The sequence below is a fragment of the Phoca vitulina genome, unplaced genomic scaffold (genome assembly GCF_004348235.1).
Source record: "Phoca vitulina isolate PV1807 unplaced genomic scaffold, GSC_HSeal_1.0 scaffold38, whole genome shotgun sequence".
Taxonomy (NCBI): Eukaryota; Metazoa; Chordata; class Mammalia; order Carnivora; family Phocidae; genus Phoca; species Phoca vitulina.
The window spans coordinates 11155226-11176324 of record NW_022589741.1 but is presented as its reverse complement, the minus strand read 5'-3'; the positions used below and the strand labels follow the sequence as shown (position 1 = coordinate 11176324).

Sequence of the window (21099 nt, the reverse complement as noted above, 5' to 3'; positions counted from 1 at the left end):
GAGACAAAGTTCATAAAGTCATTTCAGGTTCTCTGCAGGGGATCTCACCTCATACTTTTAGGGTCTACAAGACTCAGTGTTTCAGGATCTGTATCTTGACCTAATACTTAGTTTCTCTCAATGCACTCGTGCATTTTTGACTGTGATCTCTGACTCTTACTGGGATCCAAAGGACAACTGGGTACCAAATTCCAAATAATTTTCTTAAGAAGACTTCTTTTATGATTCCACCAAGTTTTCTTTTGCAGCATTATTCACAATTACCAAAAAGTGGAAATATCCATCAACAGATGATGTCCATCAAAAGATGATGGATAAACAAAATGTGATTTGTACATAGAAGGAAATGTTACTCAGTCTTAAAAAAAAATTCTGACACATGCCACAACATGGATAAACCTTGAGGACATTATATTGAATGAGATAAGTGGATACAAAAGACAAATACTGTATAACTCCACTTATATGAGCTAGTTAGGGTAGTCTAATTCATAGAGACAGTAGAATGGTGGTTGCCAGGTGCTGGGGATAAGGGAGAATGAGGAGTTAGTTTATGGATACAGAGTTTCTGTTTGGGATGATGAAAGGTTCTGGGGATAAATCATGATGGTTGCACAATATTGTGAATATATCTGAATTGCACAGCCACTGAATTGTACACTTAAAAATGGTTTAAATGGTAACTTTGTTATGTATATTTTACTATATTTTTTAAATTTCATTTCTTCATACTTGGATTGCATTTAACTGTCCTTATAATGTAAGTTAGGTCATTATAGACAATGGTTAGTACTGGTTTTTCTGTATTTTTTCCTCTAGCAATATAGTTTAAGAACATGGTAATCCAATTTCCAATCACATAATCAGGTGGATGGGCATTATTAGTGCCATATGCAATAATCACGTCCCAGGCATCAATAATACCCACATTGAGACCCACAGAAATATCCCTCATAAAATTTTGAATATAGCCATGGAAATCACTAAACATCTCTGCGTTCAGATATATCCCCCTGGTATTTTCAGTTTTAGGGGTCACCTTGGTCTCTGGGCTTTTCAAGAGTAGACGTTCAATGACCTTTTGAACATTGATGGTCCTATGAGGAAAATCATAACAGAAAAGGATCTAATGTGCTGGCCAAGGGTAATGACAATGGCTGTGTCACTCTATCTGGCCACCAGATCAATTTCCCTTGGGATATATAGTTTTCATCTGTCACTGAAAACAGATTTTTGGTAATAAATGGATGATCATGTCTTTCCACTGAATCAAAATACATCTTTCAGCATCACGAAACATACATTTTTTTTTTCCACTCATGGTTAGTTTTGTTTCTTCCACAATATTCAGATGTGCAAGAAATTTCACAAGAGATCAAGTCAGCAACCTCATAAGAGGCAGCAAATTCTTTACAAGTCAACAGGCTCTTAAACCCACAAAAAGACAAGAAGCAAGTTTAAGATCATAAAACGTTAAAGATGAAATTCCATCATGTCCTTTTTTCAGCTCTACTGCAAATTTAACAAATATCAGTGTTAATTATACTTTGTCATATGATTTGAGCTTGCTTTAACCTCCTACACTGAATAGAAGGCTCATTTCATACACAAAATCTTTCACGTCTGGCTTCCTTAAAACCACAGGTGAACATTTCTAGTGCCAAAAAGAATTTAGCAAAGCTAAACTACAGGAAAATGCAAGTTAGTAAGCTTTTCCTTGGCGCTTTTGAGTAACAGTGTAAAGTCCTCAAACTGATACTTAGAAATGGTAAAGACATTATCTTGATAATTTCATTTTAGTTTCAAAAGCAAACATTGTAGAAAGCATTCATGTTTCTGTTACCATTTTTAATTTAACTTAATCATGATGATCAGTATTTAAGGTCAAAAGGTTAGTGCCCCAATTCTTTTTTTTTTTTTTCTTAAGATTTATTTATCTGAGAGTGAGCATGCACACCCAAGAGCACAAGAGGAGGAGAGGCAGAGGGAGGGACAATCCTCAAGCAGACTCCATGCTGAGCGCCACAAGGCTCCATCTCATGACCCTCCAAGATCATGACCTGAGCCAAAACCAAGAGTCAGACGCTTAACCAACTGAGCCACCCAGGTGCCCCAAAGTGCCCCAATTCTATTTCAAGATTTGCCATGTGTCTTCCATTAGTGTGACCATATTTATGCCATTTACCTTCCCTTTAATAAGGTTGTGGCTGAGGGTGCTTCTGCTAGTTTTCGATGCCTGGAGTTTTCAATGCTTACCATATGTTGAAGACCCCAGTTCCATGATGATCAAAATATTTTAAAGCTGATGGAAAGCAAACCAATAAATCTTTTTAACAAAAGGAAAATAATCATAATTTTAAAATGCACACATTTGTAAAATTCTAACCAAGAGAATTTCTAACTAAAATAGCATTACTGCCTTTGGGAAGAAAACTGTATCAGATATATTAAAATCTTAACACAATTTTTGGGGGCACCTGGGTGGCTCAGTCAGTTAAGCGTGTGCCTTCAGCTCAGGTCATGATCTCTGGGTCCTGGGATCGAGCCCCATGTTGGGCTCTCTGCTCAGTGGGGAATCTGCTTCTCCCCCTCCCTCTGCCTCCTCCCCCCTGCTCATGCTCTGTTTCTGTCTCTCTCTCTCAAATAAATCTTAAAAAAAATAAAATCTTAACACAGCTTTTAAACTTTTTATTAAGATATAGGAAGAGGAAGAAAAATGTTAATATTTGTGAATGAAAAAAATAAAATTTAACTTTATTAAAAGCCCAAATCCAAATGTTTGACAAATTTTTAAAAAAGTAAAACCAGCATCAGGAAAGAAGTAAAATTATTATAAAAACAACCTCAGAAGCCAACTGTAATTTCAAAATAAAAATACATACTTTTCACCACTTTTTGTAAGTAATAAGTTCACTCTTGCAGTGTTGAAGCTCCCATGAGGTAGGGAAGTTTTCTCTTCAAGCAGTCATTTATATTTTGCATTTAATTTGATCTACTTACAAAATGCTATAATCCACCTTCTTTTTACAGTATAACCACTGGGGAAAGGAGTCTTCATTCCAATCTGACCTTTTTTTTTTTTTTTTTTTTTCTGTGTTCTCACTCTCTGGTAATAAAAACACCCACAGTAAATCATTATTACCACAAATTATTTCTGAAACAAATTCTTCATTTATTCCCTTTTCCTCTTTTCCTTCCATCCTTCTCGATTTATACCCTCCTCTCTTCCATAAATATTTAACAAGATCATGTTAAAGGGATGACTTAAAAACTCACTGTTGAATAGTCTTACTAATGAATAGTTTATCCTAGAGTGGGGATAATTTTTCTTGTGCATTTGCAATATCTTCCTCAGTCTTTACCTTGTCCCCAAAGCTACTCAACAGCTAGCCAAATCAGGAGGAAATGTATGGGCATGAAATAGGATTCAGTAGCCCAGCTAAATATTGTACCAATAACATGACCTTGTTAAGTTGTAGATCTTCTCCTCAAACTCTATTTATCCATGAAGAAATTTTGAACATGTTTCTGAAATGATGTCCCACATTGTTTATTTTGAGTGTACCAGAATCAGGTTCTCAGGTTAAACATTCATTGTTGTGCCCAGGCTGAACATAATATTATCATTGTGGTCTGATTAGTGCTGAAAAAGGGAAGACCTCTTTATTCTTAATACTCTACTATGAAATTAGCCTAAGCTTATTCATTGATTCATATGAAGCTTTCACCCACCTAAGACTCAGGTCATTTAAAAAAAATTATTATTGAAGTATAGTTCATATAAAATGTTATATTAGTTTCATGTGTACAACATAGTGATTCCACAGTTCTACACATTACTTAGTGTTCACTGCGATAACTATAGTCACCATCTGTCACCATACATTATTACAGTATTATTGACTGCATTCCCTATGATGTACTTTTCATCTCCATGACTTATTTATTTTATAACTGCAAGTTTGTACATCTTAATCCCCTTCACCTATTTCATCCATCTTCCTAGCCCTATACCCTTCTGGCAACCAACACTTTGTTCTCTCTACTTATGAGTCTGTTTCTGGCTTTCTGTTTTTGTTTTGCTTCGTTTAGATTCCACACAAAAGAGAAATCATACGGTATTTGTCTTTCTCTGACTTATCTCACTTAACATAATACCCTCCAGGCCTATCCATATTGTTGCAAATGGTAAGATCTAATTCTTTTTATGGCTGACTAATATTCCATTGTATTTATATATACCACATATTTTTTTCCCATTCATCTACTGATGGACATTTAGGTTGCTTCCATATCTTGGCTATTGTAAATAATGCTGCAATAAACATAGGGGTGTATATATCTTTTTGAATTAGTGTTTTCATTTTCTCTGCATAAATACCCAGTAAAATTATTGAATTACATGGTATTTCTGTTTTTTTAAGTTTTTATTTAAACTTGAATTAGTTAGTGTATAGTATAATATTGGGTTCAGGAGTAGATTTAGTGATCCATCACTTACATAGAACACCCAGTGCTCATCACAGCAATTTTTTGTGGAACCTCCATACTTTTTTCCACCAGTGAATGCAACAATTTACATTCCCACAAACAATGCACGAGTGTTCTCTTTCATCCACATCCTCACCAACACTTGTTATTTCTTGTCTTTTTGATTCTAGTCATTCTGACAGGTATAAGGTGACCTCACTGTAGTTTTGATATGCATTTCCCTGATTAGTGATATTTAGCATCTTTTCATGTGTCTGATGGCCGTTTATGTATGTCTTCTTTGGAAAAAATGTCTATTCAGGTCTTCTGATTTTTTAATGGAATTGTTTTTTTGGTGTTGAATTGTAGATGTTATTTCTATATTTTAGATATTAGCCCCTTAAAATATCATTTGCAAATATTTTTCTCCCATTCAGTAGGCTGCCTTTTAATCTCGTTGATAGTTTCTTTCAGTTTGCAAAAGCTTTTTACTTTGGTGTAGTCCCAATACTTTATTTTTGCTTTTGTTTCCCCTGCCTAAGGAGACATCTAAAAAAATGTTAGGGCTGATTTCAAGAGATGACTGCCTGTTTTCTTCTAGGAGTTTTATGGTTTCATAAAGGTCTCTAATCCAATTTGAGTTTATTTTTGTGGATGAAGTGAGAAAATGGTCCAATTTCATTCTTTTTCATGTAGCTCTTCAGTTTTCCCAGTATCAGTTACTGAAGACACTACCTTTTCCCCATTATATATTTTTATCTCCTTTGTCATAGATTAATTATATAAGTGTGGATTTATTTTTGGGCTCTCTATCCTGTTCCATTGATCTATGCCAATAGCAGACTGTTTGGATTACCATAGCTTTGGAGTATATCTTGAAATCTAGGATTGTGATACCTGCAGCTTTGGTCTTGTTTCTCAAGATTGCTTTGACTATTCAGGGTCTTTTGTGCTGCATACAAATTTTAGGATTATTCTAGTTCTGTAAAAAAAAAAAAAAAAGATACTATTTTGATAGGGCTTGCTTTGAATCTGTAGATTGTTTGGGGTAATATGGACATCTTAACAATATTCTTCCAATCCATGAGCATGGACTATCTGTTCATTTGTTTGTGAAATCTTCAGTTTCTTTTATCGATGTCCTACAGTACTTTTCAGAGTATACTTCTTTCATTTCCTTGGTTAAGTTTATCCCTAGGTATGTTATTCTTTTTGGTAAAATTGTCAATGGATTTTTAATTTCTCTTTCTGATGCTTCATTATTAGTGTATAGAAATGCAACCAATTTCTGTAAATTTTATATCCTGAGACTTTACTAAATTCATTTATTTCTAATAGTTTTTTGGTGAAGTCTTTAGGGTTTTCTATATGCAGTATCATATCATCTGCAAATAGTGATAGTTTTACTTCTTTGTTATCAGTTTGGATGCCTTTTATTTCTTTTTGTTGTCTGATGACTGTGGCTAGGACTTCTAGTACTATGTTAAATAAAGGTGGTGAGAGTGGACATCTTTGTCTTTTTCCTGATCTTAGAGGAAAAGCTCAGCTTTTCACCATTGAGTATGATGTGAACTGTGGGTTTGTCCTATATGACCATTTTATGTTGAAGTAGTACCCTCTAAACCTACCTTGAGGGTTTTTATCATGAATGTATGTTGAATTTTGTCAAGTGCTTTTTCTGCATCTATTAAGATAATCATATGGTTTTTATCCTTCCTCGTCTTAATGTGATGCATAATACTGATTTGCAAATATTGAGCAATTCCTGCATCCCCAGAATAAATCCCACTCGATCATAGCAAAACATCATTTTATTTTATTGTTTTGTTACTTAAGTACAGTTGACACAATGCTACATTAGTTTCACATGCGTAATGTAGTGATTGGACAACTATATGTTCATCTGTGCTCACCACGAGTAATAGCCACCATCTGTCACGATGCAGCATTACTAAAATACCATTGACTCTATTCCCTATGCTGTACCTTTCATGCTAATGGTTTGCTTATTCCTTAACTGGAAGCCTATACCTCCCACTCCCCTCACACTTTTTGACCATCCCCTTACCTTCTTCCCTCCAGCAACCATCAGTTTGTCTTCTGTACTTATGGGGTGTGTTTCTGTTTTTGTTAGTTTCCTTGTTCATTTGTTTTGTTTCTTGGGTTACACATATAAGAGAGATCATATGGTATTTACCTTTCTCAGACTTATTTCACTTAGAGTAATGCCCTAGGTCTGCAAATAGCAAGATCCCATTCTTTTTTTTTTTTTTTTTTTTATGCCTGGGTAATATCCCATTGTATTTATATACCACATCATCTTTATCCATTCATCTATCATGGACACTTGGGTTGCCTCCATAATTTGGCTATGATAAATAATGCTGCAATAAGCATAGGGGTGCATATATCTTTTCAAATTAGTGTGTTTATTTTTGGGGGGGTAAATACCCAGTAATGGAATTACTGGATCATATGGTAATTTTATTTTTAATTTTTCGAGGAACATCCATACTGTTTTCCACAGTAGATGCCCCAGTTTCCCACCAACAGTGCACAAGGGTTTCTTTTTTTCTACATCCTCACCAATGCTTGTTATTTCTTGTCTTTTTGATTAGAGCCATCCTGACAGGTGTAAGGTGATATTGCATTGTGGTGGTGATTTTCATTTGCCTGATAATCAGTGATGTTGGGCATCTTTTCATGTGTCTGTTGGCCCTCTGTACGTCTTTTTTTGGAAAAATGTCCTATTCAGGTCCTCTGCCCATTTTTTAATCAGATTGGTTTTTTTGGTGTTGAGTTGTAGGAGTTCCTTATATATTCTGCATATTAACCCCTTAGGAGATATATCATTTGCAAATATCTTCTCCCAGTAAGTAGGTTACCTGTTCATTTTGTTGGTTTTTCTTTCCTGAAGCTTTTTATTTTAGTGTAGTCTCACTAGTTTATTTTTTCTTTTGTTTTCCTTGTCTAAAGAGACCTATCTAGAAAAATGATGCTAGGGCTTATGTCAAAGAGATTACTGCCTGTTTTCTTCCAGGAGTTTTATGGTTTCAGGGCTCACATTTAGGTTTGTAATCCGTTTTTAGTTTATTTTTGTGTATGGTATAAGAAATGGTCCGATTTCATAATGAAGTACCTGAAAGAGAAATTAAGAAAACCATCCCATTTAAAATTGTACCAAAAAATAAAATACCTGGAAATAAACTTCACCAAGGAGGTGAGAGGCCTGTACTCCGAAACCTGTAAAACATTGACTAAAGAATTGAAGATGACACCAACAAGTGGAAAAGTATTCCATGCGCGTGATTAGAATAAAAGGTCCATATTACCCACAAACAATTTACAGATTTAATGCAATCCCTATCAGACTTCCAGTAGCATTTTTCACAGAACTAGAACAAATAATCCTAAAATTTGTATGGAGCACCAAAGACCCTGAATAGCCAAAGCTGTCTGGAGAAAGAAGACCGAAACTGCAGGTATCACAATCCCAGATTTCAAGATATACTAGAAAGCTGTAGTAATCAAAGCGGTATGCTGCTGACACAAAAACAGATATGTAGATCAGTACAACAGGATAGAGACACAGAAATAAACCCACACCTGTATGGTCAATTAATCTATGACAGAGGAGGCAAGAATATACAATGGGGAAAAGATAATCTCTTCAATAAATGGTATTGGGAAAACTGGACAGCTACACAAGAGAAGTTTTTAAAATGTATTGTTGAATTTGGTTTGCTAATATTGAGAATTTTTGCATCTGTATTCATCAGGGATATTAGCCTATAGTTTTCTTTTTTCATAGTGTCTTTATCTGGTTTTGGTATCATGGTAATGCCAGACATGTAGAAGGAGTTTGGAAGTTTTCTTTCCTCTTCTATTTTTTGGAATAGTTTGAGAAGAGTAGGTATTAGCTCTTCTTTAAGTGTTTGGTAGAATTCACCTGTGAAACCATTTGGTCCTGGACTTTTGTTAATTGAGAGTTTTTTGATTACCAATTCAATTTTGTTACTAGTAGTCTACTTGAGTTCTCTATTTCTCTCTAATTCAGTTTTGAAATATTACGTTTCCAGGAATTTATCCATTATTTCTAGGTTGTCCAATTTGTTCACATACAATTTTTAATAGTATTCTCATAATCCTTTTTGTATCTGTGGTATTGGTTGTTATTTTTCCCTTTCATTTTTTATTTTATTTGAGTCCTCTCTTGTTCCTGATGAATCTGGCTAAAAGTTTATCGATTTTATTTATCTTTTCAAAGAATCTGCTCTAATTACATTGATCTTATCTATTGTTTTTTAAATCTCTATTTATCTTACACTGTGATCTTTATCATTTCCTTTCTTTACTGATTTTGGGCTTTGCCTCCCCCCCCTCTTTTGTTTTTAGTTCCTTTAGGTGTAAGGTTAGATTGTTTTAGATTTTTATTTTATGAGCTAGGCCTGTATTGCTATAAACTTTCTTCATAGAACTGCTTTTGTTGTGTCTCAAAGATTTGGGACCGCTGTTTCCATTTTCATTTTTCTGCAGGTATTTTATTTCTTTGATTTCTTCATTAGCCCATTGGTTATTTAGCAGCACATTGTTTAGCCTCTACGTGTTTGCATTTTTGCATTTTCTTCTTGTAACTGATTTCTCATTTCATAACTTTCATCAGAAAAAATGTTTGATATGATTTCAATCTTAAATTTATTGAAACTTGTTTTATGGCCTAACATGTAATCTGTAGAATGTTCCATGCACATTTGAAAGGAATACACATTCTTCTGTTTATGGATAAAATGTCCTGTATATATCTGTTAAGTCTATCTGGTCTAACGTATCATTCAAAGCCCCTGTTTCTTTATTGAATTTTCTGTCTGAATTCTATATCCACTGATGTAAGGGGGGGGGGGCGTCAAAGTCCCCATCTAGTATTGTTATGGTCAATTTCTCCATCTGTTAATTTTCGTTTTATGGATTTAGGTGATCCTACATTAGGTGCATAGATATTTACAGTTGTTACATCCTTTTGTTAGAGTAATCCTTTTATCATCATGTAATACCCTTCTTTATCTCTGGCTACAGTTTTCAAGTCTATTTTGTCTGATATAAGTAGTGCTACCACAGCTTTTTCTTTTTTTATCTTTTTGCTTCCATTTGCATGGAATATCTTTTTCCAGCCCTTACAGCTTCAGTCTGTGTATGTCTTTAGGTCTGAAGGGAGTCTCATGTAGGCAGCATATAGATGGATCTTGGGGTTTTTTGTTGTTGTTTTAATGACTGTCATACTATATCTTTTAGTTGGGGCATTTAGACAATTTACACTTAGAGTAACTATTAATAGGTGTGTGTGTGTGTGTGTGTATATATAGACATTTTACTGGGTACTTTTTTGTTTTTGTAGTTCTGTTGCTTTCTTGCTCTCGTGTTTTGATAGCTTTCTTTAGTGTTATGCTTGGATTACTTTCTCATTTTTTGTGTATCAATAAGTTTTTGATTTATGATTACCACAGGGTTCATACATAATATCCTATGTGTGTAGCAATCTATATTAAGTTTATGGTTACTAAAAAGAAAAGTTGATGATTACTTAAATTTAAGCACATTCTAAAAGCACTACAACTTTACTGTTCCCTCCACGTTTTATGTATATGATGTCATTTTACATCTTTTTTACTTTTTGTATCCCTTGATTAGCTTTTGTAGATATAATTGATTTTACTACTTTTATATTTTAATCTCCATACTAGCTTTATAAATAATTATTCTACATTTACTGTTTGCTTTTACCAGTGAATTTTTTTCCTTTCATAATTTTCTTCTAGTTATGGCCTTTTCTTTCCATTTAAAAAATTCCCCTTAACATTTCTTGAAAGGCCAGTTTAGTGATGATGAACTCCTTAAGCTATTTTTTTGTCTGGAAAACTCTTTATCTCTCCTTTTAATCCTGAATCTTGCAGGGCAGAGTATTCTTTGTTGTACATTTCTTCCTTTCAGCACTTTGAATATGTCATGCCATTCTCTTCTGGCCTGCAAAGTTTCTGTTGAAAAATCAGCTCATAGCCTTATGGGATTTCTCTTGTACATTACCAACTTCTTTTCTCTTGCTGCTTTTAAGATTCTGTCTTTATCTTTGATTTTTGCTTTTTAAATTGTTATGTGTCTTGGTATGGACCTCCTTGGGTTCATCTTGTTTGAGGCTCATCTGTTTTGAATCCAGATGTCTGTTACCTTCCCCCAGATTAGGGAAGTTTTAAGTTATTATTTAAGTTTCTGCCCCCTTTCTCTCTCTCTCTCTCTCTCTCTCTTTCTCTCTCTCCCCCCTCCCTTGGGATCCCTATAATGTGAATGTTATTATGCTTGTTGATGTCACAGGTCTCAAAGTATGTATGCATGTATGTATTTTGCTGTTCAACATGGTTGCTTTGCACCAGTGATCCATTCTGCATCCTCTAACTTGCTGTTGATTCCCTCTGCTGTATATTTTATTTCAGTGATGTATTCTTTAGCTTCTGATTGGTTACTTATATTTTCTACCTCTTTGTTGAAGTTCTTACTGAGTTTATCAACTCTTCCTTCAAGTCCAGTGAGTATTTTTATGACCGTTACTTTGAACTCTTTATCAGGCATATTGCTTACCTTTGTTTCATTTCTCTCTTTTTATGTGATTTTTTTTTTTCTAATTCTTCATTTGGAACATTTTCCTCTATTTCTTCATTTTGTTTATCTTTCTGTGTAGTTCTTTTTTTTTTTTTTCCTATGTATCAGGTAGGTCAGCTATGTCTCCTGGTCTTGGAAGTAGTGGCTTTATACAGAAGAATTTCTGTGGTGCGCTGTAGCATAATCTCCTTTGGTCACCAGAGCCAGGCCCCCCATGGGTTTCCCCTGTGTTAGCTACATGTACCATCCTGTTATGGCTGAGCCATAATTGCTATAGGCATGCTGGTGAGTTAAGTTGGTCCTCAGCCCAAATTACTATAATGACCCACTTTGTTTATTGTGGGAGCACTGGTGGGCCAGGTGTGCTCCTTATGCTGCTAGAAGACTCAGCTACAGACCCACTGGTGAGTGGGACCAGCCCTCAGCCCACCTGTCTGCTTTTAGCCACTGTGACAGCTGTGGGAGCATCAAAGAGCAGGGCTCATTCTCTACACAGGCAACTGATAGGCCCAGCTGCAGGAACTGTGGGATGCTAGTGTGTGGGCTTAGTTTCCACCCTCTTCAGTGCATGAGGGGCTGCCCACTGACTGTAACAAGGTGCTTTGGAGGGGTGCCTCCTGGGGCAAGTGGATTGGGTGAGACAGGTCTGCAGGGGAATGCTGGCTCCAGTGAGCATTTGGCTATGTAGGCTGGGGGAGGGTAAGAAAAATGACACCTACCAGCACTTTCATTCCTATAGAAAGCTCCTGCCCCACCCCAGCACACATCCTGAAATTAATAATAAATCTCTTTCACATATACCCCAGACACTTCTCAAACTGCTGCTCTGTACTATGTCTCAGGCTGAATTATCTAGTGGCTAGCTCTTTAAGGGATGGGATTCCATTTCCTATTGCCCTCTGGCTCTCCTGGAGTTAAATCCTGCTGATTTTCAAAGCCCGATGCTACAGGGACTGGTCTTCCCAGTGCAGGTCTCCAAGACCAGGGATGCCCAGTATGGAGTCTGATTCTTTTGTTCCTCTGTGCTTGTGACGTCCTTCCCATTTGTGGTCAGTTATGCCAGGGGTTTGGTTTCCAACTGCATCTGCACCCCTCCTACCCTTTCTGATGTGATCTCTCTACAACTAGCTGTGGAAGATCTCTTCTGCCAGTCTTCAGATGGTTTTTGGAGTCAGTTGCAGTACATATAGTTGTTGCCTCATTGTGTCCATGGGACGAGATGAGCTCAGGATCCTAATATACTTATCTTTCCTCTCTCAAGAATCAGGTCATTTATATGTTTTTCCACTTAAGCAACTATATCTTTTTTGTCATCTACCTGCATTGTTGGGACTTGTGATATAAGTTTAGGAACTTAAATTCATGCATATTGTTATATCAGGTTTATAAATGGCTCAAAAAATAATAATCTGGCATTATCTTCTAGAAATTGTGGTCCAGGAAATAGGGAAACCATAGAAGTGTTAAGAGGACTCAAGTGGTCTTGAGTCTAAGAACTTTCTTCGGTGTAAAATTTGGGCATGGATGATGGCTGCCATGGCAGAGAGAAGGGCTGTCTTTTCCATACACTGTGAGCTTTCAGTGGGTTCATGATTGATTTATATGTTCTCCACAGGGTTTTGCAAAGTTCTTTGCATACAGTAGGTCCTCAGTAAACATTTGCTGAATACATGAGAAAGGGGCAATAGGTAAATGGATACACCATTGATTGTTATAATGAAAGTCATTTGCTTTTTCTGAAATTCACTTCAATTCCAGTATAGCAGAAACATCACTTTTATGAGTGAGATGGCTTTGTATTGACCACTGAATTTCCTGTGATAAAGTTGAAAATATCCACAGTAATTGCTAGTTTGTAGAACTTTAATCAAGATGGTTTGGCTGAAACATATCTGAGAAACCACCAAAGAAACTTTCTAACTCAGTAGCTTATCTGAGACATTTTCACGTTACCCAATTATTGGATTTTCAGGAATAAATCTTAAGTTGAAATAAAAATAACCTGTACATTTTGAGAGTAGGCAGCTGAAATTAAGAGTTACTTAGACTTTTAGATCTGACTCAAGGTGAAAATTGGTTAAAATTGATATGAAAATAATTTCTAAGAATAAAGTCCTTCCTGTAAAACTCAAGATGACTGGTACTCTTTGCCCCAAGAAATGAAAGATGAAAGTGGTTAATGTGAATTTTCTCAAAGTAAGAATGTCTTTTAGATGGATAAATTGTGAACACAGCAAGCAACAGCACAATAGACTTACTGTTACATGGTAAAATCTCAATGGAGGTAAAGTTCTTCATCATTTCAACAGAAAATGGGAAAATAAATTAGCCTGGTATCTGCCCAGATATTAAAGTAAAAATCACTAGCAGGGGGATGTGGGGTGGGGCATGAGGTGCTAACAAGGGATGGAGAGATTAAGCCACTCTTAACTCTCTGCAAATGTTTTTTTCTTCTTTACCTTGATATATTTAAGATATTCTGAGAAAGTAAATGGGTCAAGATTCCGGAAAACTGTTCTCCTGGTAATAGCAGGGATCCAAAGATCCAGAAAGAGACATTTGCAACTAATCCAACATGTCTTTGGTTTTTATCTTCTAAATGATTTTCTACTGCAAGCCAGCCTTTCCGTCTTTACTGCCTGTGGTAATTCAGGCCTTCATCAACATTTTCCTAGGCCAGTACTTCTCAAACTTGAGTGTACATCAGAATTATCTGGAGAGCTTATTACAACTGAGATTGCTGAACTTCATCCCCAGAGTTTCGATTCAATAGTTCTGGGGCACTTGAAGAGCTATCTCTACCCCCCATATTCAAAGCATCATTAATTCACAATAGCCATGATATGGAAACAACCTAAATGTCCATTGATAGATGAATGAATAAAGAAAATATGGTTTATATGTACAATGAAATATTATTCAGCCTTAAAAAAAAACAAAAAAGAAATCCTGTCATTTGCAATAACATGGATGAGCCTGGAGGACATTATGCTAAGTGAAAACAAGCCAGATACAGATTTAGATGAGCCAGATACAGAAAGACAAATACTGCATGATTTCACTTATATGTGAAATCTAAACAAGTCAAACTCATGGAAACAGAATGGTGGGGACACCTGAGTGGCACAGTCGGTTAAGTGTTGGCTCAGGTGGTGATCTCAGGGTCATGAGATCAAACCCCACCTGGGGTTCTGCATTCATAGAATGGTGGTTGTCAGGAGTTTAGGGGAGGGGAAAATGGGGAGATGTTGGTTAAGGGGTATAAACTTACAGTTATAAGATGACTAAGCTCTGGGATCTAATGTACAGCCTGGTAACTCTAGCTAATGTACTGTAGGCTTGAAATTGGCTGAGAAAGCAGATCTTAAGTGTTCTTACAACACTCAGGGGCACCTGGCTGGCTCAGCTGGTAGAGCATGCAACTCTTGATCTCAGGATTGTAAGTTTGAGCCCCCTGTTAGGTGTAGAGATTACTTAAAAATAAAAAAAAAATTAAAAAACACAAAAATGCTGACTATGTGAGGAGATGGATATATTATTCAGCTTGATTATGGTACCCATTTTACAATGTATATGTATATCAAAATATACTGTATACCTTAATGTGTATAATTTTATTGGTCAATCACACCTCAAAAAAGCTGGAAAAAAATAGTTCTGGGCTGAGGTCCAAGAATTTGGATTTCTAACAAACTTTCAAGTGAAGCTGAGGCTGCTGATCCAAGGATATTACTTTGAGACCCTTGCCCTAAATTACTATATTCCTGCTCCTTTAGTTTATCCCACCTAAAAACATTCTCTGTGCTGCCCATTTTATTCCCCCTAGACAAAATACTTCCATGACTTTCCATTATCAACCTACAGTATTAGGACCAAGCTCCTTCTCTGGCTTACAACCTCCTATGAGCGTTCACTTCTCCAGCCTCCTCTTCATGAACTCTACCTTCACAAGACCCCCAGAGGCTATTTTCTGTACTTTATCATCTCCTTGTGAGTAGGACTTAGGTCATTTATTCATTATAATGTTTTAATTGTCTAGCACTGTGAGCTTCATCTCAAGATATGGGTTTTACCAATTAAGATGGTGACTATATCTGGTCAACTGAATTCATTCCATCAACATAAAATCCATCTAGGGAAAGGAAGGGCTTCCAGAGCCAGAGAAAGGATTGATTTTTTTTTTTTCCTCAAGTGAGAATAATACTCCCCTCACTGAGGACACCAGAGGACTGCCGAAGTGAGGGACCAAGGTGTCTGGACAGTGATAGCTAGGTGGAGTCGTGGGGACAGTGCTATAGCCCCTTTACTTGAGAATAAAGTAGATTGGGATTCCAGTTCCAACTCTGCCACTTGCTCGGTGTAACTTACTTTGGCCAAGCTATTTAGTATGTCTGTGCTTAAATTTCCACATATGTGAAATGAGCATAATAGTGTTTTTATTGAGGATCTTATCAGACCTCTCTTTGGCACAAGATTAAAATTTGTCTCAGTGGGGAACTTGAACTTCTGAAATTTGAAACATTCTCCCATATCTATCCCAGGTAAGGTTGAAGTTGACAAAAAAAGACCAATACCTGGCTACCTTGTAAATTTGAATATCAAAGCCAAACTTTGGGTCATTAAAAATAGGTACTCATGGTATAGAAAGGCATTCATTTCAATGTGTCTGGTCTTAGTATTAAGCATGCGTGTGTGTGTGTGTGTGTGTGTGTATTACATTTCAGAAGGGGATCTGTAATAGACCATGATAGAAACTGAAAGATTTATCAACTGTGTTTCCTGTATGAAGTCTTCCTATATGGCAACCCCTGGTTTATTTTCCCACCATGATTATTAATAAAACCCTTAAAATTAAAAAAAATTTTTTTAACTTTGAGGAAGTATTTGAGGAGGTAGCATCTAATTGAGGAGGTAGCCAGGCTTGAGAGAGAGAATACTAGTGAGAAAATGTATTTACTATGTTAACAAATGAAAAAGAAACAGGCTTAGTCCTTGGACTTGTGGGAAGGAATGAGGTCATAGAACCTAACTTGGGCCTAAGAATGGGGCTTAGAATTTAATGATAGAATTATCTGCAAGAGTTCCTGGATATGGAATTAACTATGAAGCCAACCATTCCTTGTGTACACACTAAATCACCTTTGAGGAAACTTATATCTCTACTTACATGCAGTGGGAGAAAAAACTGGACAGTTTGAATAAAGCAGGGAATCCAGAAGTAAATGTGTCTATTAGAAAGTAAAACAGGGTCAGGCATATTATTGTCATAAATATAGCCCACTTTAGAAGCATAATTGGACCCAACATACATGCAGTGTGCCAGCCCAGGAATTTAGGATTTTCTATGAACAGGCAGGAAGGTGTGTAAGGAGAGGTCCCCAAATCCAGGCTGCAATGATGACCATCTCAAGAGGGAGCCATATGTGGCCAACAGGGAAAAAATGACATCAGCCTGGGTACTCTTCCCATAGAGTTAAGACATGGCCTTCAAAATGGGAAGGCCTCTATGTCTCCATGATTAGATCTCCTTTAGTTATTAGTAAAATATATTTTTTTAAAAGTCCAGCCTCTTCTGTCTGAGCCATAGGATAAAGGGATTATTCCATACCTTGATCAGGAAAACAAAGAAGTGAAGGTGACATAGGGGTGAAAGGGAAATCTTACAGAGATGTAGGGTCAGTTTTGCCCTGTCCTCTGCCCTTGTATCATCATAATGTTTAAAATGGATTTGAATTTGACTTTCCAGGATACTATGTTATCCTACTTGCTTTTCTGAACCCACATCACAAAAACAAGGCTTCTCTATAGCAGCAATTACCAAACTATGGAACCAAAATCTCTTAAAATGATCCATTAAATAACTGTTCCATGGTCAAATAATTGTGAAGTTCTGCATTCTATCCCCACTTGAAGGGATAGATACTACAGTGAATGAAAAGGCGCTGTAAATAAACCTATTTATTTTCCCAGATTGTATTTCACTTATTTTTCCATTCAACAGTTGAGAATCTTCCAGGTGGTAGACATCACACTAGGCTAGGAGACAAAATGGTGACCCTCAATGGCTTCCTATCATATATAGATGGCCCCTAAACAATGCCTATTCCTCTGACCTTCTCTCTCATTCATTGCATGTCAGCCTCACTGGTTCCCTCCACAGTTCCTGGAACATTCCAGCATGCTCTTGCCTCAGTTCATATACCCTCTCTTAGGAATGGTATTTCCTCCAAAATTCACCTGGCTCACTTCCTCACTTCATACAAGGTACTATTCAAATGTTCCATTCTCAGGTTGGTATTCCAGACAGACCTTACCTGGCCTCTTTTAAAATAGCAATCATCAGGGGTGCCTGGGTGGCTCAGTCAGTTAAGTGTCTCTCAATTTCAGATCAGTTCATGATCTCAGGGTGGTGAGGTTGAGACCCGTGTCAGCCTCCATGCTGAGTGTGGAGTCTGCTTAAGAGTCTCTTTCTCCCTCCCTCGGGCCCTCCCTCTTACCCCTACATGCACATACTCTCTTCTTCCCTCTCTCTAAAAAAAAAGAAAAAGAAAAAAAGAAAAAATAGCATTCACCATTATATTAAAATTCTTTATTCTGATAACTTTGTTACATACCTGTTTGTTGTCTTTTTATCCCACTAGAATGTTGAATTCCAAACAGCTAGAACTATGCCTGGAATGTAGAAAGTCCTCACTATTGATAAGTTGAATAAGGAAATGTTGAAAAAAATAGTTACGGTTTTTGCCTCACAGAGCTCAGAAGATTAAAACATGTTTGAAATTTAGTAGTATAATGAGTGTTATCATTGGGGGGAAAAAACAGAATGTACTGGAAGAATATGGGACTAGCACTTTACCCTAACATGGAAGAAATGACACTTAAACCAAAGCTTGTAAAGTGCCAGAGTTGAGAGACAGCATGGTCTGTTTGTGAAATAAAAGTTGAGTTTGCCTGACAGAGGAAGGCAGCATAAGGGTGAGACAACAGGCTTCTGAGCTGGGCAAGTCCTTGTAAACATTAAAGAGTCTGGATTTCATCCTTAGAGCAATGAGATCATATAAAGTGTTTTAAGCAAGGAAAAGTAAAAGTCATCTAGATTTTGGAAACATTAGTCTGGGTGCAGTGTGGAGAGTAGATTGAAAGCTATATGGGAGGTACAATTCATAGGGTTTGGTGATTTATTTAATGTACAGGGTCAAGTAACTAAAGAATGATACCATTCACCCCCTCCTTTTTTTTTTTTTTTTTTTTTTTACATAGCATCTATTAATATCCTGTAAGATTGGTGTTCCATGGAATATGTTATAGAAAATACTGGTCTCTAAAAAGTTACCAACTCTAGAAATACTACAAACCATGGAGAACTATAAGCATATGTAAAATGCATCACTGGTTATACTCCTTAAAACCACAGTGTAGAGGTGACCTCTATGGGGCCCTAGCTGCTGACCTGACTCTGAGCAGTGGATGAATTTATAACCCAGTCAACCTTCATTGACCTAAGAGACTTGATTAGGAAAAGTTTCTAGGCAGAGTTGGTTTGAACCTAAGCCTCCCTCTTTGTATCGATTATTGTATGTGAAGGCCTGTTTACCTGTGGAAAAGACTTCGTTCTTCTTTACTAAGATAGGAAATGTTTCCATTGCTGGTGGTCCTGTGGGTCAGGGCCTTGCGGGGAACATATGGAGGCCTCATGCAGTAGAAGGCTTCTTGGTCTCAATAGTCCAGGTATTTGCAAAGTTCAGCACTTGAGTTTAGGGTCAGACCACACTCAGAGAGGACCCAGGAGGTATTATTCTCAAACTGGCCTGTGAATATCACCCTGTCTTGGTCTTGGTTCCTTGCCCACCAGAGAGCTCTTATATTCCTTCACTGGGGTGGATGAGCAGGAGAGACAGACCCAGCCTTCCCAGGACAAAGTGATGCTGACAAGGTAGCTGCCACTGTTAAAGTTTGTCACCTTTCCTGAAGCACCTACCTTCAGGGCTGGGGAGGACATCCTGACCCTCAGGAGATCCCTGCCATATTCCTTTCTGCATCCCAAGTGGTCCCTCCCCTCCAGCAGGATGTCTAGCTGAACCCCCTGCAGTAGGTGTCTGGGGTTGGGGGGGAAGAGGGCAGCTGTGCTGTGTGCAGCTCTGGTGGTGGGGTTCATGTTGGTGAAAGGTCTGGGTGGGATCAGCTGGTCTAGTTTGTCCATGATTCCTTTTATTCTCAGCTCAGTCTCTGTTAGTGAAACTGCTGGGTCCAGTGGTACTTCAAGGTGTAAGGACTTTCTGAGTATGTTCTATTGCTTCAGGGGAGTAGGGCTTCTCAAACTAAACAACTGAAGTATTGAGGGACAAGGGATATATTATCAGCAAATAATATGGCTTGTTTTCAGTATAAATTATTATGGTCTAGCTTATACACATTTCTTTTTTTTTTTAATTTTTTTATTGTTATGTTAATCCCCATACATTACATCATTAGTTTTAGATATAGTGTTCCATGATTCATTGTTTGTGCATAACACCCAGTGCTCCATGCAGAACGTGCCCTCCTCAATACCCATCACCAGGCTAACCCATCCTCCCACCCCCCTCCCCTCTAGAACCCTCAGTTTGTTTTTCAGAGTCCATCGTCTCTCATGGTTCTTCTCCCCCTCCAATTTCCCCCCCCTTCATTCTTCCCCTCCTGCTACATTCTTCTTCTTCTTTTTGCTTATACACATTTCAGTAGATGTAATTACATATCAAAAATGGATTCTAACAGTTTTCAGTTTTGGAATCCTAAGAATCAATTTCCATGAAATGAGACTCCCACTGCTGCCAACAGATGATTTTTTGGGGGAAGTCATTGGCTTAAAATTAATTATATAAAATAAATATATATTATTTTGTGATGTTTACTGAAACTAAACTGCACCTTTAATCAAAAGGATCCTATGGGTCTCATTTCCCTGAAGTGGGAGTTTGGGTGCTGAGGGAACTACCCACTGACCTCACGTGTGTGGGCTTGTGCCCCCTCGTTCATCAGGTCATGGTCTACATATTAGTTCAAGACACCATTCCAGCTTCTCAACACACAAAGAATAAGAGTTACATATAGCACTCTTAATAATACAGAAACATATTTAATCAAATGAAATAGGTTTAGCTGACAATGTCATTGTATTCACCTGGACAACAAGGTAACTGGAGAGAATGTCATCACCAATTTAAAATCTGTTCAGGAGTCTCCCAAGCCCCATAGAGGTTTAGCCATCGCCTAAAATGACATGGGTGAAGCCAGACTTGGAAACCTACCCCTGTTTGTTAATTGGCTTAGGTTTTTTTGTTTTGTTTTGTTTTACTTTTTAAGTTGACTGCTTTTTTTTTTTTTTTAACTGAAAATGCCTTTATTATTTTTATTGAAATGTAACATACAGTGTTATATGTTAGTTTCAGGTATACAATATAATGATTCAATAATTCTATACATTTCTCTGTGCTTATCAAAATAAGTGTACTCTTAATCCCTTCTATCTGTTTTACCTATCCTCCTACCTACTTCCCTCCTGGAAACCACCAGTTCTCTATATTTAAGCATAAGGTTTTTTGTTTTTGTTTTTGTCTCTTTTTTCATTGTCTTTGTTTCTTAAATTCCACATAACCCCTTACACCTGTCAGAATGGCTAAAATGAAAATCACAATAAGTGTTGATGACGATGCATCCTGCACTGTTGGTGGGGATGCAAATTGGTACAGCCACTGTGGAAAACAAAATGGACTCTTTCCATTATTTGGCTATTGTTGATAATGCTGCCTTAAACATCAGATGCATGTATCCCTTTGACTCAGTATTTTTTGGGTAAATACCTAGTAGTGCAATTGCTGGATCATAGGGTAGTTCTATTTTTAACTTTTTGAGGAAACTCCATACTGTTTTCCACACTGGCTGCACCAATTTGCATTCCCACCAACAGTGTAAGAAGGTTCAAGTTTCCTCAAAAAATTAAAA

At 37.0% G+C, this 21099-nt stretch overlaps 1 pseudogene; it reads right to left on the bottom strand.

The window, feature by feature from the left end:
* Window positions 1-718: 718 nt before the first annotated feature.
* LOC116646821 overlaps window positions 719-21099 on the bottom strand; it is a 58006-nt pseudogene continuing 37625 nt past the window's right edge.